The 9449-nt window shown below is 34.7% G+C and overlaps 3 pseudogenes; 1 reads left to right on the plus strand and 2 right to left on the minus strand.

Moving 5' to 3' along the window:
* Positions 1–917: 917 nt before the first annotated feature.
* LOC121391931 lies at positions 918–2465 on the minus strand (annotated as a pseudogene).
* A 381-nt stretch (positions 2466–2846) lies between these two features.
* Positions 2847–6873, plus strand: LOC121391932 (annotated as a pseudogene).
* Positions 6874–7432: 559 nt separating this feature from the next.
* LOC121391933 lies at positions 7433–8523 on the minus strand (annotated as a pseudogene).
* Positions 8524–9449: the final 926 nt, after the last annotated feature.

The following is a 9449-nucleotide window of genomic DNA, read 5'->3' on the forward strand; positions in this document are numbered from 1 at the left end:
AACAAAGAAGTCATTGTCTTGCGCAATAATGTACTCAATAACGTAGTGACGAGATTTATAGCGGTATTTTAGTTGCTTGGACACAGTCACCATGTATACAATAACAAAATTCAACCATTGCATGAAATAATATTCATTTAGTTTGGTTGCCTTCGACCATATATGGACAAATTGTCTCACCTTACCATACCAATGCATGAGCTAAAGGATTAGGGCACCATTCACTTTAATCACTAAGTTCACATAACACAATAATGTTTACATATTATACATTAAATACCTTTACAAATTAGTTCCAGATTGCAAAACAATCCAACACACCACCATTGGTAAACATATCAAAATGATAATTCAATTATTGCACCAACCCCCTTCTCCCAAAGGTTCTGTTTAGCAATCAAATATGATCAAAGGTTCTGTTTAGCAATCAAAATGATCAAAGGTTCTGTTTAGCAATCAAAATAATGATCTGGTATTTCTAAGAAAACAGTACTTACAAACTCTTATTACTAGAACTATAATAATTGTTAGACACCACTTCTACACTATACATATTGTATACAATACATGGGAGTATTAACTATCACTACAACATATGTACTTCTACAAAATTCTACACACTTGATTTTGTGATTTTAAGTTGCTTGCTGACAGATGAGGAAAACAATAGTCATAACTTTAATAATAATTATGGTCAAAACATAAACAATAAACAATAGTTAAGTAAACTTTTCTTGCATAATATTTTATTATAAACCCTCAAAAAGATGCGTTTCTGTTCATTAATGGAACGAACAGAAAACCTCATCTTAATAATAATAATAATAATATTAATATTAGTAATTATAATTAAAGACTTATCATTGAACATTTGCTCAAAAGTAGTAGAAAGGCACTAGATCCATAAAAAAGAGACCTCATTTCTTACGATCTCTTGGAATCCTGTATAAAAAAAACACAACAATCACAACACATCTAAAATTACCTCTAACTATAAGGAATGGAATACAAAAGTGACTAACAGCTGCTATTATAGCCAAAGGGTACATATACAAAACTATCTTATTATGTAGGCTATATAATATCACTCCAGTAATGGAAGTGTAATGATGCACTACCAGTGCTGATTATTAAGAGTACCTTTTTTTAGAAGATCCACTTATAGTGGTGCTGGTACTAGTGGGAGTGGTCGTTGTAGTACTGTATCTTCTCCTGTCTCTTTTCATAATGTTCAAGTCATCAAAAATAGAAGTTGTATGCTGATATTGGTGGATTTACTTTTATTACCATTTTCCCTTTCTCTGGGGGAACTTCTTGGTATCTCTTGAGTTAGTAACTGGTTTTTTTCTCATTGTTCTCCAACCGAATATGCCGCAGTTGATTATTAGGTACATCTTTGACGTAAATCCACTTCACATCAAATCGTCCTTTCCATTTGTCTTGTGTCCAAATTCCCACCTCTGTATTTAGTTCAACCTCCGACATCATTTGAGCTACACCACAAAAATGTCACTACCATTCACACTGAAAAACAACTACACTACACCACCCTTGGCTTTTTGTTCACGAAAAGCATTATCTAAATCGACGGTTCCCATGATCAGTGCTACACCAAACATTTGTACTTTATAGATCGATGAACATCATCCTCTGCATAACTTTTGATGACAAAATATCGGGCATTGTTCAAGTTCAATGTCAACTCTGACGGATTGTAATTGTTCTCTGATTGAAGTTTACTTACAACATCAGGAACACCTTTAACAATTCCAGTAGTTGTCGATGTTGTAACAGTTTTTGTGCCATTTTTTCTAGGTCCACGCCCAGCTTGTGCATTTCCTGCTCCTGTTACAAATGCAGCAGTTATTAGTCCTGACTGATTTCCACGAGAAAATTGCCCCTGTGTCTTTTGTCATTTTCTGTTTCATTAGAAGGAGCAGGAGGTTTAGGAGGCACAAGTTTAGGTTTGGCTGGCTGCTAGCAATGGCTGCCCATGTTTTCGGTTTCTCTGGTTGAGGAGGAATAATAGCTGGAGAAATAGCAACAGCTCCAACTGTGTCAAGGGGTTCCTGGAATAATTGTGGGCGCGTTCAGTGCTGGTACTAAGACTGTGCGTGAACCATTCAAAGACATTCCACTAAAAGATTGTCCAATTGATCCCATTGGGTCAAGATTTGTACCAAGAGTACTACCATCAAGGCCAGACCAGTACCAGCAGCAATTTGAGTCTGGTCAGTGGGAAGGCGCACTACTGATCAACCAACTGTTGAAAGGGTCCTGACTCCAGACACCAATATCAGTACTAGAAAGAAAAACTGGTTTTGTAGTTGAGGGGCTAGAATACTAGCACCAGGATATCCAAATCCACCAAGTATTGGATCATAATTGGTGTCCATGAAACCATCTGCAGCAGAATTGAAAGGTGAATAAGTCGGGGAGTCCCAGTCCAGCAGTGGCTGGACCATACCAGGAGTTGTATAGGATATAGGATTTATAAGGTCATCTGTAGATACTGTTGAGGTCAAACTATTTGGAAAGGTAGTTGAAAACTGTCATATTTGTCTTCCTGTTGATGATACCGCTTGGATATTCTAGTTGTGTGTGTGTGTGTGTGTGTGTGAGAGACAGAGACAGAGACAGAGAGGGGGGAAAGAGAGAGAAAGGTGATTTGATGAATCGACATAGTACTTACTGATATTGGTCCTCCATTTGTTGCTGAAATGAGGTACAGATAGGCCAGTAGACTCTCCCCATTAGAGCCTAATAACCACACACACACACACGCACACACACATACATACACATTATAATACTTGTAGACTATTATTATAATAAACACCTAGATAATGGATGGTTTATAGTTTTATTAAGTTAATTGATTTAGTACTTACCAGTTTGACCTCCTCCTGATCCTTGCTAGTAGAAAGAAATGAAAAGAATGGAAAAAAAAAAAAAAGAAATTTTTTTGTAAGATGTGAATTAAAGAGGTACAATACAGTGGAGTATATAGTAAGGGTTTCATTTGACAGTAAATTCTCAAATGTCACTATAACACAAACACGATTATTGTCATTATTTTTAACAATGATCAGTCATTTGAACTAATTTAACAAATTTAGTTGATGGCCAGTTTCCCAGTACATACACATTTAGAGACAACATAAACTTGTTAATTAGTAAATATTATAATTACATAGAAAGTCATTACAATAATTATTGTGTAAGACTATGAGTTGTAAACAAATAGTTAGTTAGCTGATAAAATGTAATTATCAGAGTGGTTCTAAATATAAAATTAACATTTCTTTCTTAGAAATATGACAAAGAGTTAAATGTCCCAAACAGAACAGGAATAATTTGCTCAATTATTCCAGAAATCTGAGTGACTTTACCAGAACTAACTACTACTCAAATTTATGCAATAACAAGAACTGTATGACAAGCACAAAGATGGCTTCAGCATGTTTTATTCAAATGTCACTTGTCATAGTAACAACCAACCTACAAATTATCTCTGCATCCTCAAAAAATTTTTCTAAATATAAACAAAAGTTCCCATTTCTAGAGATTTGCTTGTAAATAATGTCATTGACTAATATCCAGGAGGCCTGACATACAACACCAATTTTTTGCTATAAGAGTTAGTTCCGGTATTTTGCAATCTGTATGGCTGATGTTTTGAACTATCGAATATATTTCGAAAAGGAAAGGGGGGCGATTCATTGACATATCAATGAGTATTGGGAACAATCTTTTGAATTCTTTTCTCCATTATATTCAAAGAATCAGTTACATTTATTGATGTGAGGGATTTTCCCAGAATTGAGTTGTTGAAGTAACAGGTGTTCATTGCCTTGAGATAACGTATCTAAATAGTATCCTTATAAAAATTATGACCAGAAAACATCATGATATTCAGTGGTCTGAAGCTCAATATTTGATCATCAAAGTCCTAACATTAATGTTTTAATACGCGTGTGTTATGTAATTATCATTCAATATCCTCCTATATAACAGGTTGATTAGCCTAGAACTACCTCCATCATCTCAAACCAGACCATGATACAAACACATTAGCATGTAAGCTGCGAACATCAACATATCACTTAAGATAAAGGTAAAATGCCAGCAACACTAACATTTCAGGATCATTGTTTAACTAGACAGCTGCTAGAATATATGTAGCACTAACTAGCTTAGAAATATTCTTTGATATCTTGAGAGGCTACCATATTATATGCATAATATCTTTTTCAAATGATTCACAGGTCAAAGACCAAATGACTTTCATAATCAACACAAACACACCTACATTGGATGTTTATGAAACATACTGTTCAGATGACCTTAGTAATTCTCTCAATCTTTAGTAACTTGGATGAAAGTCTGAAAGAAATAAAGACAACATTAAATTATCTCTGTTTCATTACATATACAGTTAATAACTATACTACTCAGATACTGAGATTTACCAATACTAGGGTATATGTAGGGCCCTTGTGTGGGTTTTTCATGTTGACTTAAGACAATAGTGCTGTTTACCACAATTAAACAATTAAGTTGTTAAAAACTAACTCAAATCTCATCCATTATTCTCATCAAATATTGTCAAGAGACAGTTATAATACTTTTAAAAATAGCATAATGAATAATTAAAATAATTTTGGCCTTGGATGAAGCTGGCCAATAATAGTAAAAGAATTTAATTTTGTTTGACTTAATGAATCCATGAAAAGTTATACAGGAAGTGATACTCAGTATTTCTTGGATATTCTAGTATACTATGATGATTCATATGCTTTTCTATTGAAACTCTGATTCAAACTAATTCATACATGTTACATAGTGTCTATTTTACTATTGCCAAATAGCCAAACTACTTAATACAATAGTGTTATAACATAGGTAATAAATACATTGATCAACCAAAAAAGGGGTTGAGAGGGCGGAAGTGACAAACAACAAAAATGGTGGGCAATCACCTGTTTATTGACCAATCCAGCCTTCTTTTCACTGATCATACACTTTTAAGGAGCTTTCCAATAGTTAAAAGGTGTCTTACAAGCGAACACAGGTACCTTAACAGCTTTATTCGACTCTTCTTCTAGTAACCACCACAAATACCACGTGCCCTCAGGTCATACCGTAATTAATCAATCTAATTAAGCCAATAATTTTAAAATAAAAACATAAAATTATTATTATTATTATAATTCTGTGTACTGCTTCCTGGTGATAATGCCTTCACTAACAGTTAGTAGAGTGGGTTTCTTCCTGACTGAATTCTTGGTAGCTCTGTTTAAGTTTTTGTGGTACACACTAGTAGGCGTGGTCAAAGTATTCCTACCCGTGCAGAAGAAGGATGTACGAAAGGAGTGGTGGTTTTAGTGCGGAGCTGGTAGTGGTATTGGCCGACTTATGTCATTAAGATTCGCTGAACTTGGAGCATTAGTATGGATATGTGGATGAGTGGGTAGTCTTACAAGCCAAACCCAACCCCTATGATTGAACATGTGATAGAAAGGATCTGGAGAATTGTAGAGAGCAACTTGTTCTGCATGCATGAAATATTGTATGCCAATCAAATTGTAACGCATTGTAAATTTGGTGTTTTGATGTAAACATATTGTCATAGAGATATTTCTTGAAAGAGTTATAAAGTTATTATCTTAAGATGCTATGTCAATATCACAATTGTATAACTTAAATAATAGTTAATCCTTTTAACTACATGTTTCAATTCAAATCATTTTTAGAGAACATTGTTGCTCTGCTACAATTCTCCAGTTCCTTTTATCGTTTAATCATAGGGGTTGGTCTAGCTTGCAAGACTATAAGTGGGTGGGATGAACTCGTGATCGGATGTGATAATGATAAATGTAACGAGATGTTTCCTTTATTAGATTGTATTATGGGGATGTTAATTCTGAAACAATAATGCTGTATGTGAGGAGATAAGAGGACGAGGAGTAGAGCGACTGCATTCACTTGTGATATTGAGTGATAAAGATCAGATCTACCCAAACTGCAGCAAAAGTAAATATAAATGAATGAATTGGATTTATAATGATGGATATTATTCTGATATCACTGATGGTGTATTAATAGAGAATAACTTCGTTATTTTATAGTGAAACGAGATATCGGTAATGTCACTGTATTAATCAACAATGCTGGTATATATGACAGGTAAAAATTTACTCGAGTGTTCTGATAACATGATTGAAAAGACAATGCAGGTCAACACTATGGCTCATTTTTGGGTATGTCTGAAACACTAGTCTTCTTTGTATCTCACTTTATTTCATGTACATTCTCTCTCTCTCTTTCTCTTTCTCTTTCTATTAGACTATCAAGCCTTTCTTCCTGATATGATATCTAAAAATCATGGTCATGTTATTACTATTGCATCTGGTGCTGGACTGTTTGGAGTTGCTGGATTAATAGATTATTGTGCTTCAAAATTTGGTGCTGTTGGTATAAATGAGTCTTTATCAATGGAGCTTGACTCTCTGGGATGTACGGGGGTAAACACCACTTGTGTATGTCCATTTTTTAGTAATACTGGAATGTTTTGATGGAGTTAAAACAAGGTTTGAGATATTGTGTTCCATTAGTCCCGTCCCATTCATCCATCTATTCATCAGGGTCCCGTGTTATTACCTATATTATCTCCTGATATATGCTGTTAACAAGATCATGGATGCATACCATTCAAACCAGACTATGTTTAATGATGCCAAGATTTATCTATATCAGCTATTTCCTACGTCGTAAGCAACAAATGACTCATTGTTTTAAATAATACAGTCTTATACATGAATTCACTGTTCTTTTTATAGGCAGGTTTGTAGCCAAAGAAAGCTGGTTTAGAATTAGCAAAGGTTTTTGGTATTATAAATACAATGGATACCTTTAAAGGACGACCAGAAAAGAAAGATTAAAGAAGAAGAACTTTATAATAATAATATAATTAGATGATTCTAGTTTTTTGTTTTGAGTGAATTCTTATTATAAATTTTGAGTAGTATGTTACATTATCTCTTATGTAAGAATCTATTTTATGCCCCATCGTTTAGGGATGGGCTTGCTTACTGCTAGTGTTTTAAGGTGACTGGGCACATTCTTTATTACTACTACTAATAGTATTGAATTATAATAATAACAAGGATATTAAATTATAATTATTTAATATAAACATGTAATTAGTGTATCAACACCAACATATACTGCCCTGTTCTGATGATTGGGCGGAGTCTTCTGGGGGTGTGGTAGGAGTCAGTTGAATAACTGTCAAATATTTAGTTAAGAAACAAGAAGTTGTGCATTCAGTATTTAAGCAAACATCACCTTAACGGGAGTCACTAATACTTTCACAATACACTATGATGTGTTTTTGTTTGCTAAATACCATCTACTGTTGTTTACATAGCTACTGATTAAAAGGATTGACCAAATATTTAAGGATACCATCTTCTTGATCATCCGTTTTCCTGCTTTTCCATCTCAGGTAGGCCAGAGCTCCTCGTTTGAATAACTAAAACAAAAAATGTGTTATAATAATATATGAGTGATATACCTTTTATGCATCTACTAACTTGTTTAACATTGTATCCTGTCTTTGCTGAGGGTCTCAATAAAATGACTTCCATTTCTCTGGCTTTTCTTTCACCTTCTTCAGTTGAGATCTCTCTCTGATCCTATAGAACATATGATAACAAAATATGATAACAAAATTCTAACAAAATTTCTTAATTTGGTTTTTACTTGTAAATCCACTTTGTTTCCTACTAATACAATGACAACATCATCACCACGTTCCGCTCTAATGTCCTCTATCCCACTGATCAACTGCATTAAATGATGTAGGATCTGTAAAGATACTATTGAGTCTACTGTTGGTAGCTGCTGATATTCTAGGTCACAAACATAACAATAACTAACTTGTAATGTCATAAACAACAACAGCAATAGCTGAGTCCTGATATACGCAGGATTAGTGACCGAAACCTTTCTTGACCAGTCCCAGTGTCCCATAGATACTGAAGTCTAACCTACAGATAAAAAGAAAATGATACAATTTAAAAAGAGAGGTGACGATATACTCAACTGTTCTGTCATCCAAGTACAATGTTTTAGCTAAGAAATCAATTCCAATGGTTGCCTTACAATAGACAGTAACAAACAAATATGAACATTAGACAAAAAATTATACATTTTAGATGAGAGGGTGGAGGTACGTAGTCGTACATTGCCTGAGCCCTCCCCCTCCACAGACTATGGGAAGGAATGAAGGAGGGTCTGGTAATAAGATTAAACAACACATGTAATATTTCATACCTGATAATCAACATCAAACGTATCGTACATAAATCTTGTGATGATTGATGTTTTACCAACTAAACAAATGAAGCAGTTTAACATTGTACTCTAAATTTTCAACATATCAGTATTTCCTCTATTACCACTTTGTTCTCCAATGAAAACAATCTTAAATTTCTTCATAGGATTTTTGAAATCCATTCTTGTCTAATCATTCAGTAGCCCTTCCTTCCCACGTGGTAGTTGCATACCTCCGTTATCTCTCAGTAAATCTATATAAATAAAGATTAGTAGTATACGGAAACACTCTGAAATTTATACAGAAATTCTATTGAGATAAAAGTCAATTAGTAATCCGTATATTCGGACTCACGTGTTATTCCATGTGCTACAAAATGGCTGACAGTGATGAGGAATACGACAGAAAGAAAAAGGGACAAGTTTTTAGGCGAGAGTAACGTAGTTGACTATTCCAGTGATAGACGAAGAGTGAGCATGACAAACGCCCTTCGTGAGGGACGAGTATTATGAAGCAAGAAGAAGGAGTAGAGACGATGATAGCGACAGAGAACGGAGAGGGTATATGTCGTCACCACCTCATAGAGACTGGAGTCCACCTGGACCAAAACGCTTCAGCGAGAGGAGGATGGTAAAACTGTCTCACTCTTAATAATATTCCGATCATTTACTATCATTATAGGGAAAGTATTCACGATATGAGCACATGGAATGATGCCCCCTGCGGTCATTTTGGAATGATGGACAGAAGAGGACCTTGGATGATGACAGCTGATATGCCACCTAGAGGTGGCCATATAACCCTGCCTCCAAGGTAAATACATTATCCACAAAATAAGTTAGTTAGGTACAAAATACAAGAAGGTTAAAAATTAGAGCCCCCGTTACATGCTCTTCAGCCTATGATTAGAGTGGACATGCACCACTCAGATATTTCAAGTGAAGATATAACTCCATTTACATTATGAGGCTGCACATTGGTATCATAATTTATTTGCTTTCTGCTTTTGATGCTATTGTGAACTAGTTTGATTTCATAGGCCAATTCCTGGGGATATGATGATAGGGTTCAACCCTATGGCCGATTCTCGTCAACGTGGAAGCACTCT

This window comes from Gigantopelta aegis, unplaced genomic scaffold (assembly GCF_016097555.1).
Source record: "Gigantopelta aegis isolate Gae_Host unplaced genomic scaffold, Gae_host_genome ctg3124_pilon_pilon, whole genome shotgun sequence".
Classification (NCBI taxonomy): Eukaryota; Metazoa; Mollusca; class Gastropoda; order Neomphalida; family Peltospiridae; genus Gigantopelta; species Gigantopelta aegis.